This window comes from Nannospalax galili, unplaced genomic scaffold, assembly GCF_000622305.1.
Source record: "Nannospalax galili isolate Female #2095 unplaced genomic scaffold, S.galili_v1.0 scaffold14, whole genome shotgun sequence".
NCBI lineage: Eukaryota > Metazoa > Chordata > Mammalia > Rodentia > Spalacidae > Nannospalax > Nannospalax galili.
Genome location: NW_008336953.1, coordinates 514,687 through 536,653, shown reverse-complemented (window position 1 = coordinate 536,653; position 21,967 = coordinate 514,687). Strand labels below are relative to the sequence as shown.

The 21,967-nt window shown below is 39.5% G+C and overlaps 1 protein-coding gene and 1 non-coding gene across 12 annotated transcripts in view; both read right to left on the bottom strand.

The window, feature by feature from the left end:
- Positions 1-21,967, bottom strand: part of Mllt10 (MLLT10 histone lysine methyltransferase DOT1L cofactor) — a 193,024-nt gene that overhangs the window by 141,103 nt on the left and 29,954 nt on the right. The window lies entirely within an intron of this gene.
- On the bottom strand, positions 1,580-1,698 carry LOC115070141. Its single transcript, XR_003849348.1, has one exon. It is a non-coding gene; the product is annotated as a small nucleolar RNA SNORA26 (small nucleolar RNA).

Genomic DNA, 21,967 nt, shown 5'->3' with positions numbered 1-21,967 from the left:
AATTATTTTGGTCTTTTTGAGACACGATCTTCCTGTAGCCCCAGCTGGCCTGGAACTCACTATGTAAACCAGGCTGGCCTTGAATTTATAGTGATCTACCTACCTCTGCCTCCCAAATGCTGGGATTAAAGGCATGCACCACCAGGCCTGGCAGCATGAGATTCTTAATTCAGATCTCCAGAACCCACATAAAAGTATGTGTCTATAACCCCGGCCTTGTGGGTGCAGTGGAAGTGGAGAAAGGCAGGTCCCTGGGCCTCAGTGTTATGCAGAGAGTAATAAAGAACACCTGACATGGACATCTGGCCTCCACATACATGCATATGCCTGCACACCCACTCACATACATATGCACACACATATACACAAAAGTAAAACACTGTGTAGTAGGGTCTTTGATGGACATATATTTCATAATAAAAAATTATAAAAGACTTAGGAAGGAATAATGTAAAAAGATATCTACAGGCATTCATTCTGCATTTTTCTTTTTTCTTGAGACAGGGTCTCCCTGCAGTCCCAGCTGGCCTGGAACTCAACTATGTAGACCAGGCTGGCCTTGAACTCACAGAGACCCGCCTGCTTCTGCCTCATTCTACATTTTATGTGACGTGTATGCACATACTACTAAATTTAATAGTAGCATTAAATTAGTTACAGTAATGAAAACTAATTCTCAGGGCAACTCATACACAAATGTAAATAACTGTATAAATAGAGACAAAAAGATCTGGCCAAAAAGGTATTTAATGAAATTAACCAAACTCAAACAGAATAGTTATTAGTCACATTATTACACTGATTAAACAGTAGTACTAAACAATTGGAGTGGCATTTAGAAAACTATTACTGTAGAAGCTTCGTAAAATATATACATATTCAATATAAAACGAGTTGAATTGGGATTACCCTATAATAGGACAATGCCCCTATCAGACACCACAAGATAGCAAATAAAAATCCCAATGCCAGGAATGGATACCCTCTTTTGAAGCTGTTGACCCAAGGAAGTCCCATGGATCCTGAAACAATACTGGCTCTTGGTTACCTGCCAGAACTTGACAGTTAGACCCTACTGCTGAAGACATTACATATGTGAATCATAGAACAAGGAGAAATCAAGCTGGTACCAATTGCAAAGTCTCATCTCTACTGACCAGCTTTCATAGTGCTGGAAGGTGCTGTGCATGCTACTGGAAGAGAAAAGTAATCATCAACTTTACCAAGTTGTGAACCCTGCGAGCTATGGTAACAACTGGCCTGGTAAGATATTCCCACTAGGGCTATAGTGGCATGAATGTTGCAGAAGTAAACAACTACTTTCTACTTGAATTTAAGACCTGCTTCACAAGATGGCGCCCATACTGTTATCAGGGCTGAGAACCTGTGGCTAGACAGGTCACAGGCTAGAAATGAAAACCTATTACTATTATTCTGCCAAATGGACATAGTGTTAAGTCATAACCAAATGACTTATTGTTATACCCTTAGATTAGTGAATCTCTGAACTGTCACAGAGCCACCAGCCCACAAGCTATTTATTATTTATTTATTTATTTATTTAATTTTAATCTGTGTGCAGTGCGACTCCAGACAGGATCCAAAGAGATGTACAGTCTCTTCTCTGGGTTTTATAGAGACTTCCTTTACCCTTCAGTGTTGGCCTCTTAAAGTACTGTGTCAACCTTAAAAGGTCACAGGAAAGGGCAAGAGACATTTCTTCTTGTAATAAGTGAGGATTAACAAGGAGACCCGCAACTGGTCAAGGTGCAGAGAACAAGAGACTGTGGAGTGCTCAGCTCCAAATGAAACTGCTATATCACACCCTCTCCTCCTAAGGCTCAGGATCATTTCAGAAGAGGGGCTGGAAAAAATTTTAAGAGCCAAAGGTGGTGTATGAACACAAGGAAACCATGTTTTCCAGAAACAATCAGGCAGTTGCACACATGAACCCACAGCATTTGTGAAAGCATGCACAAGACCTGGTCTAGCTCAAAACAAACAAAAACCCAGCATGGAGGGGGAGGTGGGCAAGAAGCCCCAGCCCTAGCTGAGGAACTACTGGCAATTGATAGCTGATGGGAGAGGGAGTCAGTGTTCTTTAAGGGTGTGACATAAGGTAGGTTGACCAAGATCCAGTGGATAGACCCATACCCAAGAGCATTTGAGGAACACAAATTAGACTTGATATATGTATTTTTTTTTTAAATGTTTATGAGTGCTATGACTGCATGTAGGTAAGCACACCCATGTCGTGAAATGCCCGAGGAGGACAGAAGAGGCTGTTGGATCCCATGGAACTGGAGTTACAGACCATTGTTAGCTGCCATGTGGATGCTGGGATTCAAATCTGGGTCCTCTGCAAGAACAGCCAGTGTTCTTAACCACTGAGCCACCTTCTGACCTCCGCTGCATGACACGGGTGCACTCACATACATGCAGGCAGTACACTCATACACATAAAATAAAAATAATAAATAAAATATTTTTTAAAAATAAATAAAATAAAAATATTTTTTTAAAAACAGAGAACGGCTGAAGAGATAGTTAAGAGCACTGACTGCTTTTGCAGAGGACCCGGGTTCGATTCCCAGAACCCAAATGGTGGTTAACAACCATCCATTAACTCCAGTTTTGGGGTAAATCCAACGTGTTCTTCTGACCTCCAAGGGCATTGCATGACACATTACCTACATGCAGACAATACATACATACACATAAAATTTAAATTTATAAAAAATTTAAGAAAAGAATACTGGCTGATCTTGCAGAGGGCCTGGGTTCAATTCACAGCACCCATTTTGTGTTAACAACCATCATTAATTTCAGTTCCAGAGGATCCAACGCCCTCCTCTGACCTCTGAGGGCACTGCATGACATGCACTTACACACATGCAGGCAATATTCATACACATAAAATATAAAAATAAAGAAAAATAAAATTTCAGAGTATAAAAAGCAACAAAACCTAACCCTGGCAGGAAGGTAGAATTTCACTTTCACAGTTACTTCATTAAAATATTGAGTATGTCCAGTTTTGGTTTTATACTGCTGGAGACAGAACTCAGGGCCACCTATATGCTAGGCAAGCACCCTAAGACTGAGTTATAACCCCAGTGCAATATATACATTCTAAAATAAATTACAGAGCATACAAAAAGGAAAAAAACATGGGTAACTGAGAAGATGGGTCGGAGGGGAAAGTGTTTATTATGCACACGTAAGGACCTGAATTCAGATTCCCAGAACCTACACAAAAAGCTGGATATGGTGGTATATGCCTGTGTTCCAGTGCTGGGAAGCAAATATAGGAGGCCAGAGTTTGCTGGCCAGTCAGTCTAGACAATCAGTGAACATCAGGTTCTATGAGAGACCCTTTTTCAAAAAGTAAGGTTGTACCCAGGAATGGTGGCAGGTGAATCTCTATGAGTTCCAGGCCAGCCACAGAAACATAAGTGAGACCAAACAAACAAAAATCCAAGGTCTGGTCGTGGTGACTCACACTTTTAATCCCAGCACTACAGAAGGCAGAGAGGCAGGTGGATCTTTGAGATGAAATGAGCCTGGTTTACATAGTGAGCCAGATGAGACTACAGGGAGACCTTTTCTCAAAACAAAACAAAACAAAACAAAACAACAATAATAATGTGGTAAAGGAAGACACTAAACATCAACAACAACAAAAATGTGGTAAAGGAAGACACTAAACATCAACCTCTGGGCTTCATACATACACATGGGTAGACATACCATGTGCACATACACAGGTGTACACTCACAAGTACTCAAAAATGAAAAATAAAAAAGTATAGCCCATTCACAAGAGAAATTAACAGAAACTCCTCATGCAGAAGCATAACACTGCGATGTTCTGGGTTAAGACTTTAACTTGTCTTACATATGCTAAGACCCAAAAATAAAACAAAATACCCACATCAACGTCAACAGCAAATACAGATTAACAGAAGGAAAAACAAAGCAAAATTAAAGATAAACCAATTGAAATTATAGTTTCCAGAAGGAAAACAAAACTGTGGGCAATACCTGGCAGGACACAATCCTGCCTTCAGACATGAATAACAGGATTTCCACAGGCAAAGAAGAATGGGCAGGGCATATGTGAAGAAACAATGGTTCCCAATTCCCATAGCTTGATAAAACACATGACTTTTTAATTCAAGAGTCTCAAAAAACCTAAACTAATGTAAAAGGAGCTACACGGGACTGGAGACAGCTCAGCAGTTAACAGGCTGCTCTTGCAGAGGGTGCAGGTTCAGTTTCCAGCACCCACATGGCAGCTAACAACCATCTATAACTCCAGTTCCAGGGAATCTGATGCACTCTTCTGGCCTCCAAGGGCACTGCACAACACAGGTGTATTTACATACACACAGGCAAAACACTCAAACACATTTAAAAAATTAATATATAATTTTCTTGAAGAAGCCATATAATGATCAATTTTAAAACCAAGGAAAAAGATAAAATCTTTTTAAAACATTGAGGATCTATTCATCACATAATACGATACTCAACAAGAACACAGTCTGGGGCTAGAAGGGTGATTCAATGTTATGAGCACTGTCCTCTTGTAAATGATCCAGGTTCAGCTCACAGCTCCCACATGGCCATTAGCAACTGTCCATCACTCCAGTTCCAGGAGATCTGACACAATCTTCTGACCTCTGAGAGCATTGTACACACGTGATGCACTTACATACATGCAGGCAAAACATTTACAACACAAACTTCCAAAAAAATTTTTAAATTGCAGTCTACAATTTACAATAACCTGACTTAAAAATTTTTAACTTGCCGGGTGTGGTGGCGCACGCCTTTAATCCCAGCACTCGGGAGGCAAATACAGGCGGATCTCTGTGAGTTCAAGGCCAGCTGGGTCTACATAGTGAGTTCCAGGACAGCTGGGGAAACAGGGAGACCCTGTCTCAAAAAGACCAAAAGAAAATTTCTTTAACTTTACAATGGTGCAAAGCAGAGTGCATTGAATAAAAATAGAACTTCAAATGTGGAAGTCCCTCTAGGCTAGCAGCATGTGTAACCATATTCTGAGGGGAGCCATAGTTCCCAGTAAGCCAAGCCAACATGAAAGTAAACAGCCAGCACTCTATACTACTGAGCTGTCAAGTTATGATGTCTGGCAGTCCAAGTCTACTAACTGTATTTATTTTCTATCATAATTGCAGCTGACAATGCAGTCACACAAAGTACAACAATTTGATCAATGACAGACCATATGTACAACCCATGTTCCCATAAGATTACTAGGAAGGAAAATTTTTGTCATGCCTAGTGACATCATAGCCATGATAAATCCCAATACCATGCATTATTCACATGTTTGTAGTGATGCTGGTCTAAATGAACTTACTGTACTACCACTGACTATGCTATACAAATACAATTATATACATAGAATGTAATACTTGATAGTGTACTATACTTTTAGTTTATTTAGTTTGTAGTCTATTTACTCAAAAAAGGGGTAACTGTAAATTCTGCCAGGTCCTTAAGGAGGTTATTCTTGAAGGCACTGTTATCATAGATGATAACAGCTCCATGGATTTTGTTGGTGACAGTAGTTTGGGGAGGGATTGTTTTGTTTTTTGCAGTGCTGAAGACTCAATTCGGCTCCTCACTCATGTGAGGCAAGCAGTCCACCATTAAGCCACATGTTCAGTCCTCCATGAAGGGCCTGAAGACCTTTCAGGGAGACAGTTTGTGGAAGTGTAAAACAGTGATATTGATAACCCTTGACCCTGTGTACAACTAGGCTAATGTATGTTGTTTCTGCCTTATTTTCTATCAAAAAAGTTTAAAGGTTTAAAAAAAAAATCTCTGTAACTAGAAAAAAAAGTTTACAAAATAAGAAAATATTTTTTTCTGTAAACTTAATGTCACTCATAGAAAACTTTTATATAGCTGTATGTTTCAAACTAATGTTCCTACAAAAAGTCAAAAAGAGAAAACAATGAGAAGTTTATATACTAGACTTATTAACTAAACAAATTCTGTACATTTAGTGCTAGTGTAGAATAATGCACCATCTGTCCTAGGCCTTCACACTCACTCACCACTCATTCAATGACTCAAGTCCTGCAACCTTTACTCATTAGGGACCCTATACAGGTGAACCATTTTTATCTCTTATATCATATTTTTATGATTCCTTTTCTGTAATGAGATATACAAAAACTTACTACATTATAACCATCTACAGTATTCATGTAACACAATGTAGGTCTGTAACCTAGAGGCAATAACACCATCTAATGGCATATTAAGCTATACCATCAGATTTATATATGTACACACTATGATGTTCACATAATGACAAAAGAACCTAGGGCACATTTCTTAGAACTTAAGCAGCTTATGATCTTGTTTAAAAAAAAATTAAGAAAATAATGAAGAATTTTTAGCCAATAAAATTTAAAATCCAGATGAAACCAAAGAATTGGCAAAATTTACAGTGTACCAAAACCAATCAACAATACAAAATTAAAAACTTAGTTTAAAAAAAAAAGATCTTATAATCTTTTGAAAACTCAAAAAATGCTTCCCAGTGATTCTTACCAAATATTTAAAGATTATATAATTTTATCTTATACAAATGCCCCCTAAAAATACTTCCCAACTTATCAGAAAATCAATATAACATTAATGCCAAAATCTGACAGTACTATAAATGCAAATCACAGCTTAATTTCTATTATGAACAGATGCCAAAATTCTGAACAAAATATTACCCAAGTGAATCCAATAGTAATTTTTATTACAGGAAAATAGGTTTTCTTACTTTCAAAAATAAACTAGTGTAATTCCTGACAGAATCAGGGAGAAACATTACATGATCATCTCAACAGAGGCAAAAAAACCTCAAAACCAACTATCACATTTCCACATCAGTCACTGAATTATCACAGTATGTCATAGTTTAATAAACTCATGCTTATATATCCTTTAGAATGGTTCTAAGCTATAAAGGAATGCAGGCTTCAATCCAGACATGGTAGCGTACACCTATAATCACACTTGTGGGGCAGAGGTAGGAGGACTGCCCCATATCCAGACCAGTCTGAGCTAAACAGCAAGTTCCTAGGTGCTGAACAACACAGGGTGATGAATACAGGAGAGAGGGAAAGGGAAAGGGAAAACAAAAAGAAAAAGCAAATTTCTTACAGAAAGAGAACTAAAAGGGAAGATGGAAAAAGAATATAAGAGAGATAACCCTCATCCAAAATGCCTGTAACTGGAAGATTTTGGAGGTTTTCTGTTTTCTGAATATTTATATATACTTTACCAGCTCAGCTAAGCATTGCTAATTCAAAAACTTCAAAATCTGAAATTAATGTTCAAAAGGTGTTTAGATTTTGGAGTATTTCAGACTCAAAATTTTCAGATGAGAGATGCTCAGTCTGTAATATATAAGAACCCTCAGGAAAGAACATCAAGCCAGGTGTGGTTGGTATTGTAACCCTAGCATGTGAGAGAGCCACCACACTGAGATCCTGTCTCACAAAGCAAAAGCAAAAGCAAAAGCAAAAGCAAAAGCAAAAGCAAAGAGCCAGGTTTTAAGTAGAAGGATACAGAACATTCTGTATAAGACAGCCAATGCTCAAGTCTGCCCTCAATGAAGACAAATTATACCAATACAGAAAATGAATTAAGCCAGGCATAGCTATACACAACTATTAATACCAAAGCATGGAACACTGAGGCAGGAGGATGGCAAGTTCAAGGTCATCATTGTACTACATTGTGAGGCCTAGTCTCTAATTAATTAACTACATTCACTATTGCTAATATGTTTTTGGTAATCAATATTTAATTTGATAAAATAATATTAACTACAAAATATTTTTTAAATACTACACCACATGAGCTTTTAGTATTTTTTTGAAAGACTGTACTTACCCCCTAAAAAAGGAAAAGGAAATGAAGATTTTTTTTCAGATTACCAAAGGCATATGTTCCCTGTAACTTTAAAACTCACAAAAACACAATAGCATTTATATTCACTGCCACCAAGAATATTCCAGGACATTTCTCATAAAATAACTGTTTATTGCAAAATAACTTCTCAATAGCAATTTTCCTCAGAGTACAAGATAACTTACTTAAAAGTACATTTTAACTTTAAAAATCCTATCATTATCTTTTTCTAAGTTTATATTAAAAGGCAGACATGGAAGGTTTAGGAAGCAGGAATGCCATGAGTGAGTTCCAGGATAGCCTAGCTACCAAAATGAGACCTCTTCACAAAACAACCAAAATCCTGAAGGTTGTATTAATAAAAACAAAACTAAGTGTGGTGGTAGATACTTAGAGTAGCAGACATACGCTGGGAGGCTGCAGGAGAATGAATTGAGCCCAGGAATAAGACCATCTTGGACAACATGGCAAAACCTCCTTGAAATAAAAGGCCAGGCAAAGTAGCACACATCAATAATCCCAACACTCGCCAGGCATGGTGGCACAAGCCGTAAGCCTGAGGCAAAGGCAGGCGGATCTGTGTGAGTTTGAGGCGGTGCTACCTGGGAGACTGAGGCAGAAGAATCGCTTGAGCCTTGGCCAGTAAAAAAAAAAAAAAAAAAAAAAAAAAAAAAAAAAAAATCCCAACACAGGAGGCTGAAGCAGGATTTCTCTGAGTTCAAAGCCAGGTTAGGCCACAGTGAGAAATCATTTTTTTTTCCTTAAAAAGAAAAGTGGGGGGAGGGTGGTGGCTGGAAATGGCTCAGCCATTAAGAGCACAAGCTGCTCCTGCAGAGGACCTAAGTTCAGTGCCCAGGACCCACAGGGTGGCTAGCAACTGTCCATAACTCCAGTTCTGGGGGATTTGACACCCTCTTCTGGCCTCTGTGGGCATTGCACTCATGTGGTAACCTTACATACATGCAGGTACAACACTCATACACATAAATTTTTTTTTTTTAATCCTCTTTACATAGACCCAAAAGGTTTAACATTTGGTTTAAATATATTAACTAGTCAAATAGGTCTGGATTCTACTACAATAAAGAACCAACTTTCCAATGTGGTGGCACATGCATTAAATCCTAGCACTCTGAAGGAAGAGGGAGTCAACTATGTGAGTTTCAGGCCATCCTGGTCAACACTTGACTCCAAGCCAACAAGGGATAAGCAGTGAGACTGAGGAAAAGGGGAGGTGGGGTGTTAAAGCTATGAAACAGGGCAGGTGTGGCAGTAATATATTGTAATCCCAGCACTTGGAAGGTGAAAACAGGAGGATCAGGAGTTCAAGATTATCCTCAGCAACATAGTAAATTTGAGGCCAACATGAGCTTCATAAAGGCCTATCTCAAAAAGTGAAAGAGTGCCAGGCATGGTAGTGCGTGCCTTTAATCCCAGCACTCGGGAAGCAGAGGCAGACAGATCTCTGTGAGTTCAAGGCTACCCTGGTCTACATAGTGACTTCCAGTCCAGCCAGGGCTCTACAATGAAACTTTGTCTCAAAAACAAACAAATGAAAAACCCCCACTAAGTGGTAAGCTTGTAAGAGGGCAAATCATAACGGACAACTATGAAATCTGAAATGCAAAGTCACCTAGAAAGCACCCAGAATCTACAGGAAGTATAAAACTAGTAAAAGGATCAGCCTAAGAATGCTCTTTTTAAAAAATTAAAAAAAAAAAAAAAAAAAAGATTTGTTTTCATTTTATGTGTGACTGTTCTGCCTGCATCTATATAAATGCACCACATGTGAGTCTAGTGCCTATGGAGCCATTATGTGGGTGCTGGGAACTGAACCTGGGTCTTCTGTAAGAGCAGAAAGTATACTTAATTGCTAAGCCACATCTCCAGTCCCAGAGTTTATCATCTGTTAAAACCTTTAGCCTGACACCACATGTGGTGATGCACACCTTTAATCCGAGACCTCAGGAGGCACAGGAAGGCAGATCTCTGTGAGATCAAAGCCAGCCTAGCTGGAGGACTGGGACTAGGGAAACCCTGTCTAAATAAATAAAAGTTTTAGCCTGAAGGCAAGACACAACCAGCCCATAGAGGCAGCTGTAATCCCAATACCTAAGAACCAGAACAGAAAGTTCAGAATAATTTTAGTGACTGTCAACTGAGATCTGAATCCCAAACAGGACAAGACTAAGGCTTGGAAAGCAGCCTACTTTTATATATGCGCCAACTCAAATCTTCTGTTAACCTTAACACATGCACAGGGCAAGCCACCAGCCCAGCTAAGAAAAAAAAAAAAAAAAAAAAAAAAACACAACAAAAAAAATGAAATTTAAACAGGTAACCAAAATACATAAAAGTCAGTTTGGATCCAACCAATCAATCAACTCTCTGATTTTTAAAAGTGTACCAATTTCCAGGCTGGAGAGATGGGTCAGTGGTTAAGAGCACTGGCTGCTCTTGCAGAGAACCCGGGTTAGATTCCCAGCACCCACATGGCAGCTAACAACCATCCATAACTACAGTTCCAGGGGATTTGACACCCTCTTCTGACCTCCATGGGCATTGCATGACACAGGTGCACTCAGACAAAAAGGTAATGCACTCATATACATAAAAATAAGAGTATTTTTTAAAGTGTACCAATTTCAAGGTTGGGGAGATGGTCCAGTGGATATGAGCTTGCAACAACCAAGTTAGAGGAGCCTAGTCCAGATCCCCAGAACCCATGTAAAGCTGAGCACAGAAGCAAGCATCTGTAATCCCAGCACATTAGAGCAAGATGGAAGGAGGAGAAAAGAGAGTCTACGGAAATTCACCAGTAGGCTAACTTAGCATACACAGTTGCAAACAAAACCCCTACATTAAAAAACAAAGTGGAAGATGAGGTTGTCGTCTGACATCCACACAAATGTCATGGCAAACATGCATACACATGCGCACACACACACACAGATTAAAAATATTAGTATCAATTTCTTTTTAAATGGGGGATGATCTCCAATGCATTGGAAAGGTAAAAGCAGGAGAACCACCACAAGCTCTCAATGCCAGCCTGCCCTACAAAGGGCATACCAGGCCCATGAGACATAGCAAGACTCTCAAAAAAAAAAAAGAAGGCTATAAATGCAGCTCAGTGATACAGCACTGCCTAGATTAAACGCAAAATAAAAAAGGAAGTAAAATAATCCCTTACAGTGCTCAAAGAGGGCCAAAAGGAAGATGGCTCAACTCCTAAAGGCACCTGCTACCAACTCTGATGACCTGAGTTTGATCATGGAAGGAAAGTACCAAATCCCACAAGTTGTTCTCTGACCACACATAAGCCATGGTGTACCCTCCCCATCCACAAAATAAATGTAATAGAGTACTGAAAGAAAAAGTACTCAATGTAAGCACAGATTTGTATATACCTATGTACGCATATATATCCAATCAATATTTGTAGACAGCGAAGTTATAGTAACTGTATTATAGTTAATCTTTACTGACAACAGGATTTAGAATATCCTAGGACACTCAGGAATATCTATGAGAGTGTCTGACAGGGTGATTCCAGAGGCAGGGAGACCCATCCTGAGCTGGGTTGACAACATCCTTCCTGTAGGACAGAGGCCTAGATGAGATAAAATGGAAAGAGGAGTGCTAGCATGCCCCTTTCCTGCTTCAGGCCTGTCATGAGGTAAGCTGCTCTGCTCCATTATAACCTCCGTGCCATAATGGACCCCTTGCTATGTACCGCATGCTGACCTGGTGTGCCCTTTGTAAAGCAGACTGGCCTTGAAAATATGTGGCAACACAGCACAAGCTTAGAAACCCAGTACTGGAAAGTGGATCCTGGACTCACTGGCAGTGGGTCTAGCAGACTGTACAGCTCCAGGCTCATGGGGAGACCCTCTCAAATAAGAAGGTAGAAGGGCTAGAGAGCTGACTCAGTGGTTAAGAGCACTGGCTGCTCTTGCAGAGAACCTGGGTTTGATTCCTAGCACCACAAGTCAGCTAAAAACCATCTCTAATTTTAGTTCCAAGGGATCCAATGTCCTCTTCCGACATTGCATGACATGAGTGCATTTATATACATGCAAGCAATATACTCATACACATAAAAAAATAAAAATAATAAACGATGGAAAGTGATTGAGGAAAATACCTGCTATCAACCTTGCCAGAACACACACATGAATATATATTATATATATACACACACACACACACACATATATACACATATATATACGTATATATATGTATGTATACAAAAAACCCAGAAGTATCACATTTCAAATGAACTGTATATTTCATGAGTTGTGTATTATTAAAGTAATTCTAAAATATTTTTATAAATTATTTATAGCAAAGCCAGATGTGGTGGTGCGCACCGCACCTTTAGTCCCAGCACTCAGGAGGCAGAGGCAGGCTGATCTCTGTGAGTTCAAGGCCAGCCTGGTCTACACAGTGAGTTCTAGACCACTTGAGGCTACAGGGAAACCCTGTCACCAAAAAAAAAAAAAAATTGTTTATAGAAAAACATGTTAAAAATGAAAAAGACATAGTCAGGTGTCCTGGCTTATACCTGTAATCCCAGTACTTGTGAAACTGAGATAAAACAAAGCCTCAAGTTCAAGGTCAGTCTGGGCTAGTTTATGAGCTCCAGACCACAATGAGCAACAAAATGAGAACCTGGTTCCAAAACAACAAACAAACAAAAAAAATCAAGCCAAGGTGTGGCGGTGCACACCTTTAATCCTAGCCCTTGGGAGTCAGAGGCAGGTGGATCTCTGTGAGATTGAGGCCAGTCTGGTCTGTATAGTGAGTTCCAGGCCAGCTGGAACTACTGGGAGACCCTGTCACTAAAACAGACCAAAACACCAGCAACAAAATCAGGACAGGACAGATGGCTCAGTTTATAAAGTGCTTGCCACACAAGCATGAGAACCTAAGCTTGGATCCCTACACCCACATAAAAGCCAGGCATGGCAGTTCATAGCTATAATTCCAACACTGAGAAGGTGATGAAAGATCCTTGGGGCTTGCTGGACAGCCATGCTCATGCTGGCCAAAAGGTCAAGGTTTAGTAAAAGACCCTGTCTCAAAAAGTAAGGTGGAGAGCAACTGAGGAAGACACCCAACACTGACCCCTGGCCTCCATATGTACAAGTACATACATGTACACACACTCACACACATACATGTACATAAACATGCACAATAAATCAATAAATAAGACACAAAATTTTATAAAAGAGTAACCCTCAACCCAAACTCTATCATTACACAAAAGGTTAAGAGACCAAACATGTCTCAGCAGAAAGTACAGCTGGATGATCAGTGAAATGGCTCAGCAGGTCAAGGCACTTGCAGTCAAGTCTCACAACCTAAATTCCATTCCAGGATTTACATGGTGGCAAGAACTGACACCAGCAAGTTGTCTTCTACCCTTCACACACATGTGCCCACACACATAAAATTAATTAATTGCAAAAGAAAGGCTGGGGATATAGTGCAGTGACAGAGTACTCGCATAGCACACACAAAGCCATAGGTTCAATTCCCAGCAAAAGTAGTACTTGTGTAAACAAAGACATAAATAGGTTGAAAGCAAATAGCTAAAAATACAAACAAAAGATTGTGAGTGGCTACATAGTAAAGATAAAGGTGATGATAATAATCAAAAAATGAAGACGACATGATCATAAATGCGCATAACTAACAAAGATTTAAAACAAAGTATTTGGGAGGTGAAGGCAGGAGGATTCTCAGCAACACAACAAATTCAAGGTCAACCAGGGGTACATACACCTTGTCTCTACCAAAACAAACGAACAAACAAAACAAATTAGGCAAGAGACAGACAATTCCAAGCAAAGCAGGACAGTTCAACATACTCATTTTTGTAACCAACAAGACAAGGCCAAACTCCCCTCCCCCAAAACACAAGAAAGACGTGTCCTTTTTTATACTAGGAGCAAGTGTATAGAACACATTTTTTTAGATAAACATGATACATTTGCCATCAAAGGCTGTGTTCTTGTCCATAAAACAAGACATAATGAAGAAAAGCAAATTATTTTTGAGACAGGGTCTCACTATGCAGCCCCGGCTAGTCTCAAACTGCTATGTAGACCCAGACTGGCCTGGAATTTAGAGCAATTTTCTTGCCTCTGCCTTCTGAGTCCTAGGATTATATGCACCACCATGCCCAGCCCAAGACACAATGAAATTAAAATGATTTAAACATAGAGAATGTTTGCTGATATTAGAGAAAAGGTAAAATTAATGAGATAGGATTCCATCTAAAGTATGTATAAAAGACTAGACTAAGGCCAGCAAAATGGCTCAGTGAGTAAAGGCACCAGGTCCCAAGCCTAAGTACCTGAGTTTGATCCCCAAAACCCACCTGGTAGAGAACCAACTCCCTCAAGCTGTTTTCAGATCTACACATACACACACATATAGATACACACACACACACACACACACACACACACATACACACAAATAGATAAAATAAATAGTACTACGATTCATTAATAATAACTACGGAGGTGATATATGCTTATAATCTCAGAACATAGGAGGCAATAAGATCAAGTTCAAGGCCAGTCTTGGCTATATAGCAAGTTCAAGGTCAGCCTGGGTCACATGAGATCCTATCTCAAAAAGCAAACAGCAAAGAACAAACAGTAACAATAAAAAGCAACAATGCCAAACAAACCCTTACAAATAAAAACAGAAAATTCCAAAACTCATTTATATAAATGCAAAAACTACTTAATATTAACAATTTGAATTCAATAATATAAGTGAACATATCAGAAAAAGTCAATGCTATGAATACAAAATTAATATACCATTTAAAAATAAAACAATAAGGGCTGAAGAGATGGCTGAGCAGTTAAGGGAGCACTGGCTACTCTTGAAGAGGACCCAAGTTCAATTCCCAGCACCCACATGGAGGTTAACAATCATATGTAACTCCAGTTCAAGGAGATCTGACACCCTTTTCTGGCCTCTGTGGGCACTTCACATAGACAGTGCAAATAAATATATGCAAGCAAAACACTCATACACATAAAAATAAACTTAAAAAAAAAAGTCAGGGGCTGGTAAGATGGCTCAGTGGTTAAAAAGCACTGGCTGCACTTGCAGAGGACCCAGGTTCAGTTCCCAGAGCTTACATGGCAGCTCACATTTGTCCCTAACTCCAGTTCCAGGGATTCCAACACCCTCTTCTGGTCTCTATGGGCATTGCATGCATGTGATGCACTTACACACAAAATACTCATACACATAAAATTTAAATAATTTTTTTTAAAAAGTCAACAGAAATAGCCAGGCATGGTAGCGCACCCCTTTAATCCCAGCACTTGGAAGGCAGAAGCAGGCAGATCTCTGTGAGTACAAGGCCATCCTGGTCTACATAGTGAGTTCCAGGACAGCTGGGGCTACAGGGAGACCCTGTCTCAAAAAGACCAAAAAAAAAAAAAAAGTCAACAGAAATAAGATTAAGTACATTCCATGAGTCAGACGTGCTACCTTTGTGCCATGGGGTCCTTGGGAAAAACATAATGGGAACAGAAGAAGTAAGACTGTGAGTGGTGGTGGTGGTTTCTGCAATATAAGGATAAAGCCCAGGACCTCATGCATGGAAGGCATGTGCTCTACTCCTAAGCTGTTATCCCTGAGGCAAAACTGTGATTTCTGACATGATCACCTACTAGAAAAGTTTAAGAAATTTATTCCAAAACTACTAGAGTTAAAGTTACTTAATGTGCAATGTTAATCAATACATTTAGGGGAAGAAAAGGTACTGGTGTAGTGACAAGCTTCTGTGAATTCCAGGCCTGCCAGGTCTACATAGTGAGTTCCAGGCCAGCCAGGGCTACACAGTGAGACCCTGTCTCAAAAACAAAACAAAAATAAAAAAATCAATTCTATTTAATTTCTAAGAATAATCAAAAATTGCAATTTTAGTCTAGCATGGAGGTACATATCAGTATCTTAGCACTCAGGAAGACTACAAAAAAAAAAAAAAAAAAAATAATGCATCCCGTAATCTTAGCATTCAGAAGGATTCCAAGTTCAAAATCAGATTGGACTATATGGCAAGATCCTGTCTCAAAAAAACAAATTTATAAAATAGGGCCAGAGGCTAGTGAGATGACTCAGCAGGCAAAGGTGCTTGCTACCAAACCTGATGACCTGAGAGTTTGATCCGAGACCCACATGGTGAGAAGGAAGAGAACCAACTCCTGCAAAATGTCCTCTTCGAAAATAGAGATGGCCATGATGGCAGAGCACACTCCTTTAATCTCAGCATTACAGAGGCAGAGGCAGGCAGATCTCTTGGTGTTCCAGGTCAGCCTGGTCTATGTAACAACTTTCAGCCAGGCTACATACTGAGACCCTGTCTCAAAAAGACAAAAGCAAAAACAAAAAGTTAAGTAGATAGACAGATACATACACACATACATACATACATACATACATACATACATACATACATACATACAAACAAATATACATTCTATATGATATGGATAAAGACTTAAAACTGTTAATTCTCCTAGAACTGATCTAGATTCAAAACAACCAGTCACAATGGAAAAGCTCATGTTTAAAAAGAAATGTGAAAGGCTTAGAGTATACAATCTTGAGAAAGAAAAAGGTTAAAGGACTTGGAATTTTAGCTTCAATATTTATTATAAAGTCACAAATAATTGGATTAGAATGATAATGAAGTAAGGCTAGTGAACAAAAATAAAAAAAGTAAAATTCCTGAAGTAGGGACCCAATATGCAACCATGTGTCCCATCAAATCAATTCAGTAAAAAAGAATCTTTTTACAAAGCATCCAAAAATAACTAGATAGTTATGCACAAAAACTGAAACCTATTTAAAAAAAAAAAAAAAGTAATTTAAACTGAGTCATAGACCTCAATATAAATTAGCAAAAATAAAAATTTGAAAGGAAATTACCTTCATGACTTCAGGGTTAGGCAAAGTGTCTTAGCTCACAGTAAGCAATAACTATAAAAGAAAACACTGACAAATTAGACTTTAGAGTTAAATATTTCCACTTACAGGGCACAATTAGAAAATAAATAGGTAAAACTACACAGATTGAGGAAGTATTTATAAAACATTTATCTAACACAGACCAGTATCTCCAACAAATAACGACCTTGTATAAATTAAAATAGATGAAGAGATGAAAAAGACTGAAGGTCTGAACAAACTCTTCAAGAAAACTGAAAAGGTCAATACAGAAACTAAACATGCTCAGTATCAACTAGCCATTATGAAAACCCAAAAGCATTACAGTGACACTGTTCCAGTCAAGATGGGGTGAATAAAAGAAACTAGATTTAGCTTTCTTGTATGAAATAATAAACACCTAACAAAATGAATAAAACAATAGCACTGAAGATATCAGACAAGCAACAAGACAATGATCTCTGGGAGACAAGAAACATGACACAAGCCACACAAGTGCCCAGCTTACTGCCTTGAGAGAGTTTCCAGGCCGAGGACAGGGAGGAGGAACCCAGACAGAGCCTGTGGTTCCCCAAGTTGAGGAAATGGAGCTGGGAGTCCAAGGAAGCCAAGGTGGCTAGAGCTCACAAGTGAGACCAGCAATAAGTAGAGAGCTGGAGAGAGAGAGAAATGAGAGATCTACAAAGGCTCGTCCTAGAGTTTTTTTTAGTTCAATACCAAATCAGCACTTACATGTGAGGGAGCTATCCCCAAGGCCAGGATGAGAAGTACCTACTAAGAATCAGAAGGAACCACGTCTAACCTTACACAAAGTCAACAAAACATATTCCCCAAAACCAAAATGGAATATGTAATAATTCACATTGCATCAGAGGGGTCAGAAAAGAAATAGAAGACGACTGGCAAGATGGCTCAGTGGGTCAAAGTGCTCAACAAGTAAGCCTGATGACCTGAATTCAATACCTAGAACCCATGGTAGAAAAAGCTGGAACCCATGGTAGAAAAGAGAACAGATTCCCAAAGGTTGTCCTCTGACCTCCACATACACACTATGGCATGCACACTATCACTTGCAGAGAGACAGTTCGTCAGTCACTCAGACACACACACACACACACACACACACACACACACACACACGTAAAATTTTTTTTTTTTTTTTTTTTTTTTTTTAAAGAAGAAAATTAACTCAGGAGACTGGAAAGATGGCTCAGCAGTCAAGAGCATTTGATGCTCTTGTAGAGGACTGGAGCTGAGATCCCAGTACCCATGTCTGGTAGCTCACAATGACCTAATAACTACAGCTTCAAGAATCTGATGCCTTCTTCTGGCCTCCTCAGGCACCCATATCACTTGCACATGCCCACACATACTCATAATGTAAAAATAAATCTTTGGCTGGCTGTGGTGGTCTCTGTCTTTAATCCCAGCACTCAGGAGGCAGAGGCAGGCAGATCTCTGAGATCAAGGTCAGCCTGGTATTATTCCTGCAAGTTGTCCTCTGGCTTCTACATCCAAACAATAACAGATACATACATACAAAAACACATACATACACAAATTTATAAATATGTAATAAAAAGGTAGGTGTGGTGGCATATACCTTTGGTCCCAGCATTTAGAACACACTATTTCTCAGTAACTTAACCAAAGAACAAAGTTTATAAGCATTTCTAGGTGTATAAAAGTAGGTGTAACTGGGGCCAATGAGATGACTCAGAAGGCAGAGGGCACTTGCTGCCAACCTTGGCACCAACCACCTTCATTTGATGAGCAGAGTGTGATCCTCAGTGTCTACATGGTGGAAGGAGGGAACTAACGCCACAAGCTGTTCTCTGGATTTCACATGTGAGCCATGGCATCTGTTTATATACACATACACGTACACATACACGTACTCATACATGTACACACACACACACAAACACACACCCCAAAACGTAGTAAAAAGTCTTTAAAAAAAAAGGTTTGGTGGTTGGAAAGATAGCTCAGTAGTTAAGAGTACTGGCTGCTCTTATAGAAGACCAGGGTTCAGTTCCCAACCAACACCCACACAGTGGCTAACAACCATCTCTAACTCGAGTTCAAGGGGATCTAAAGCTTTTTTCTGGCCTCCGTCAGCACTGAACAACATGGGCACATGGGTATACTTACATACTTTAGGTAAGACATTCATACAGATAAGATAAAAATAATAAATAAATAAATAGCACTTAGCAGAGTACAAAGGACAAGAGGATTACTGGGAACTGCTGAATAGTCAGCCTAGCCGAAAACCAGCAATCTCCAGGTTCAGTGAAAAATCCTATGAACCGAATAAGGTTACGAGTGAGAGGACACCCAAAATTCCCCTATGGCCTCTGCATTTACATAGGCACATACATCTGCATACATGTATATATAAACACATACACCACCCACAAAAAAAATAACAAAGCTTATACAGCAGAAAATTTTACTCCATAATGAATTAAGAACTGAATCAGTCCTGAAATACAGAAAACAATTAGATAAATCCTTTACTTATAATAAGTTTAGTCATAACCAGAAAGCTAGAGGAAGCAGACAAGTAATAAACATGCAAGTTTTAAAAATTTGAACTAGGGGGCTGGAGAGATGACTCAGCAGTTAAGAGCACTGGCTGCTCTTGCAGAGGACCTGGGTTCACCCACATAGCAGCTAACAACCGTCTGTACTCCAGGTTCCAGAGGATCTGACGCTCTCTTTCGACCTCCATGGGCAATGCACAACATGAGTTCACTTATACACGTGCAGGCATAACTCTCATACATATAATTTTTTTTTTAATTTTGCAATCCCAACACTTAAGAGGATCAGGTAGAAGGACCAAGAATTCAAAGCCAGTCTACACTACATGAGATGCTACATCAAAAAACAAAAATAAAAATTTGAACTTTAAAAGATGAAAATCACAGGTTTAAGATGAAACACTATGAGATCTACAGCACATAAAACCAGGTAATATTCTGTGTGCATATGCATGTATTTGAAAGTATATATGTGTGTGCAAGTACCCATGTATGTTTGTGTGCATAAAAGTCAGAGGTTGACATCCGGTATCTTCCTCTATGACTCTCTACCTTATTTTTTTTGGAGATAGGGTTTCTTACTAATTTGTAGACTGGTTGGCTAGCCAGCCCCCAGGATCCTGCTAACACCTGCCTTCCGGCACTGAACACCACTCCTGGATGTTTATGAGTGTTAAGGTATTAGAACCCAGGTTCTTATACTCATGCAACAAGCACTTTACCCCGAGCCATATCCCCAGCATCCCCCCCGCCCAAAGCAATATCTAATAACTTAATTGAAGCTGAGTGTGGCCTTTAACCCCAGCACTCAGGAGGCAGAGGAAAGAGGATCTCTCTCGAGTTTGGAGCCATCCTGGTCTATATAACGAGTTCTAGGCCAGCCACGGCTGCACTGTAGGAAAAAAAAAAAAAAAAAAAAAAAAAAAAAAAACAGAACAAAAGAACATAAATGGAAACAAAAGGGAAGAAATGTTAAAAAGTGAACTTAAGTTAGCTGTGAAATGACATCAAGAAGCCAAATAATTAAAACCAGTAAAGCAGGGACTGGAGAGATGGCTGCTGTTGAGAGCACTGGCTGCTCTACAGAGGACCTGGGTTCAGTTCCCAGCACCCACACAGAGGCTAACAACCATCGGTAACTACTTCCAGGGGAATTTGACTCCCTCTTCCGACCTCCGTGGGCACTGCACAACAGGCAATGCCTTATATACATGCAGGCAATACACTCATACACATAAAATAAAAATAATAAAACCAGTAAAGGGAGTAATACAGGAAAAATAATCTGAGAAAGTAATAGTAAATACTTTTTACATTTAGTTAAAATTATAAACATAACCTGGGCATGGTGGTGCACGCCTTTAATCCCACGAGGCAGAGGTAGGTCAATCTCTGTGAGTTCAAGGCCAGCCTGGTCTACACAGCAAATCCCAGGCCAGCCAGGGCTATAGGGAGACCCTGTCTCAAAAGACAAACATAAACCAGGTATGTTGACTCACATCTATAATCCTATCATCCTAGCACAGGAAGGTAGAAGGCGGTTCATTCCAAGTTTGAGGCCAACCTGGCCTACACAGCAAGATTCGGGCCAGCCAGGACTCCATGGCAAGACCAGGTGGATCTCTGTGAGTTTGAGGCCAGCCTAATCTATGTAGTGAGTTCCAGGCCAGCTCGGGCTACAGGGAGACCAAAAAAAAAAAAAAAAAAAAAAAAAAAAAAAAAAAACAAGATGCTAGAGATGGCTTAGTAGTTAAGAGCACTGGCTGCTTTTCCAGAGGTCCCAAGTTTAGTTCTCAGAACCCACATTTGGCAACTCACAGTCACCTATTAATTCCAGTTCCAGAGGATCCAATGCCATCTGGTCTCCAGAGGCACCTGCACACATGCAGCACATATTCACACACATACACATAATTAAAAATAAAATAAATCTTAACAAAATAATTATAAATATACATAAAAAGATACCCTAATAAATATCAACTATGCCAAACAGGAAATCTAAACTATAATAGATCATAATCAAATTAAGACCAGAAATCTTAAAAATCCCTAATGTAAAACAAAAGGTCTTATTACCAATCAAAAATAAAATTCAAGGAGCTGGAGAGATGGTTAAGAGCACTGGCTGCTCTTGCAGAGGATCCAGATTCAGTTCCTAGTACCAATATAGTGGCTAACTACTGCCTTTAACTCCAGTTCCAAGGGATTCAACGTCCTCTTCTGGCCTCTATGGGCATTACACACATGTGGTGCACCTATATACATGCAAACAAAAACACTCATACACATTAAATATAAATCAAAAGATAAAAATAAAATTCAGCTGGGCATGGTGGCGCATGCCTTTAATCCCAGCACTCAGGAGGCATAGGCAGGTGGATCTCTGAAAGTTTAAAGCCAGCCTGGTCTACACAGTGAGTTCCAGGCCAGCTGGGGCTACTGGGAGACCCTGTCTCAAAAAGACCAAA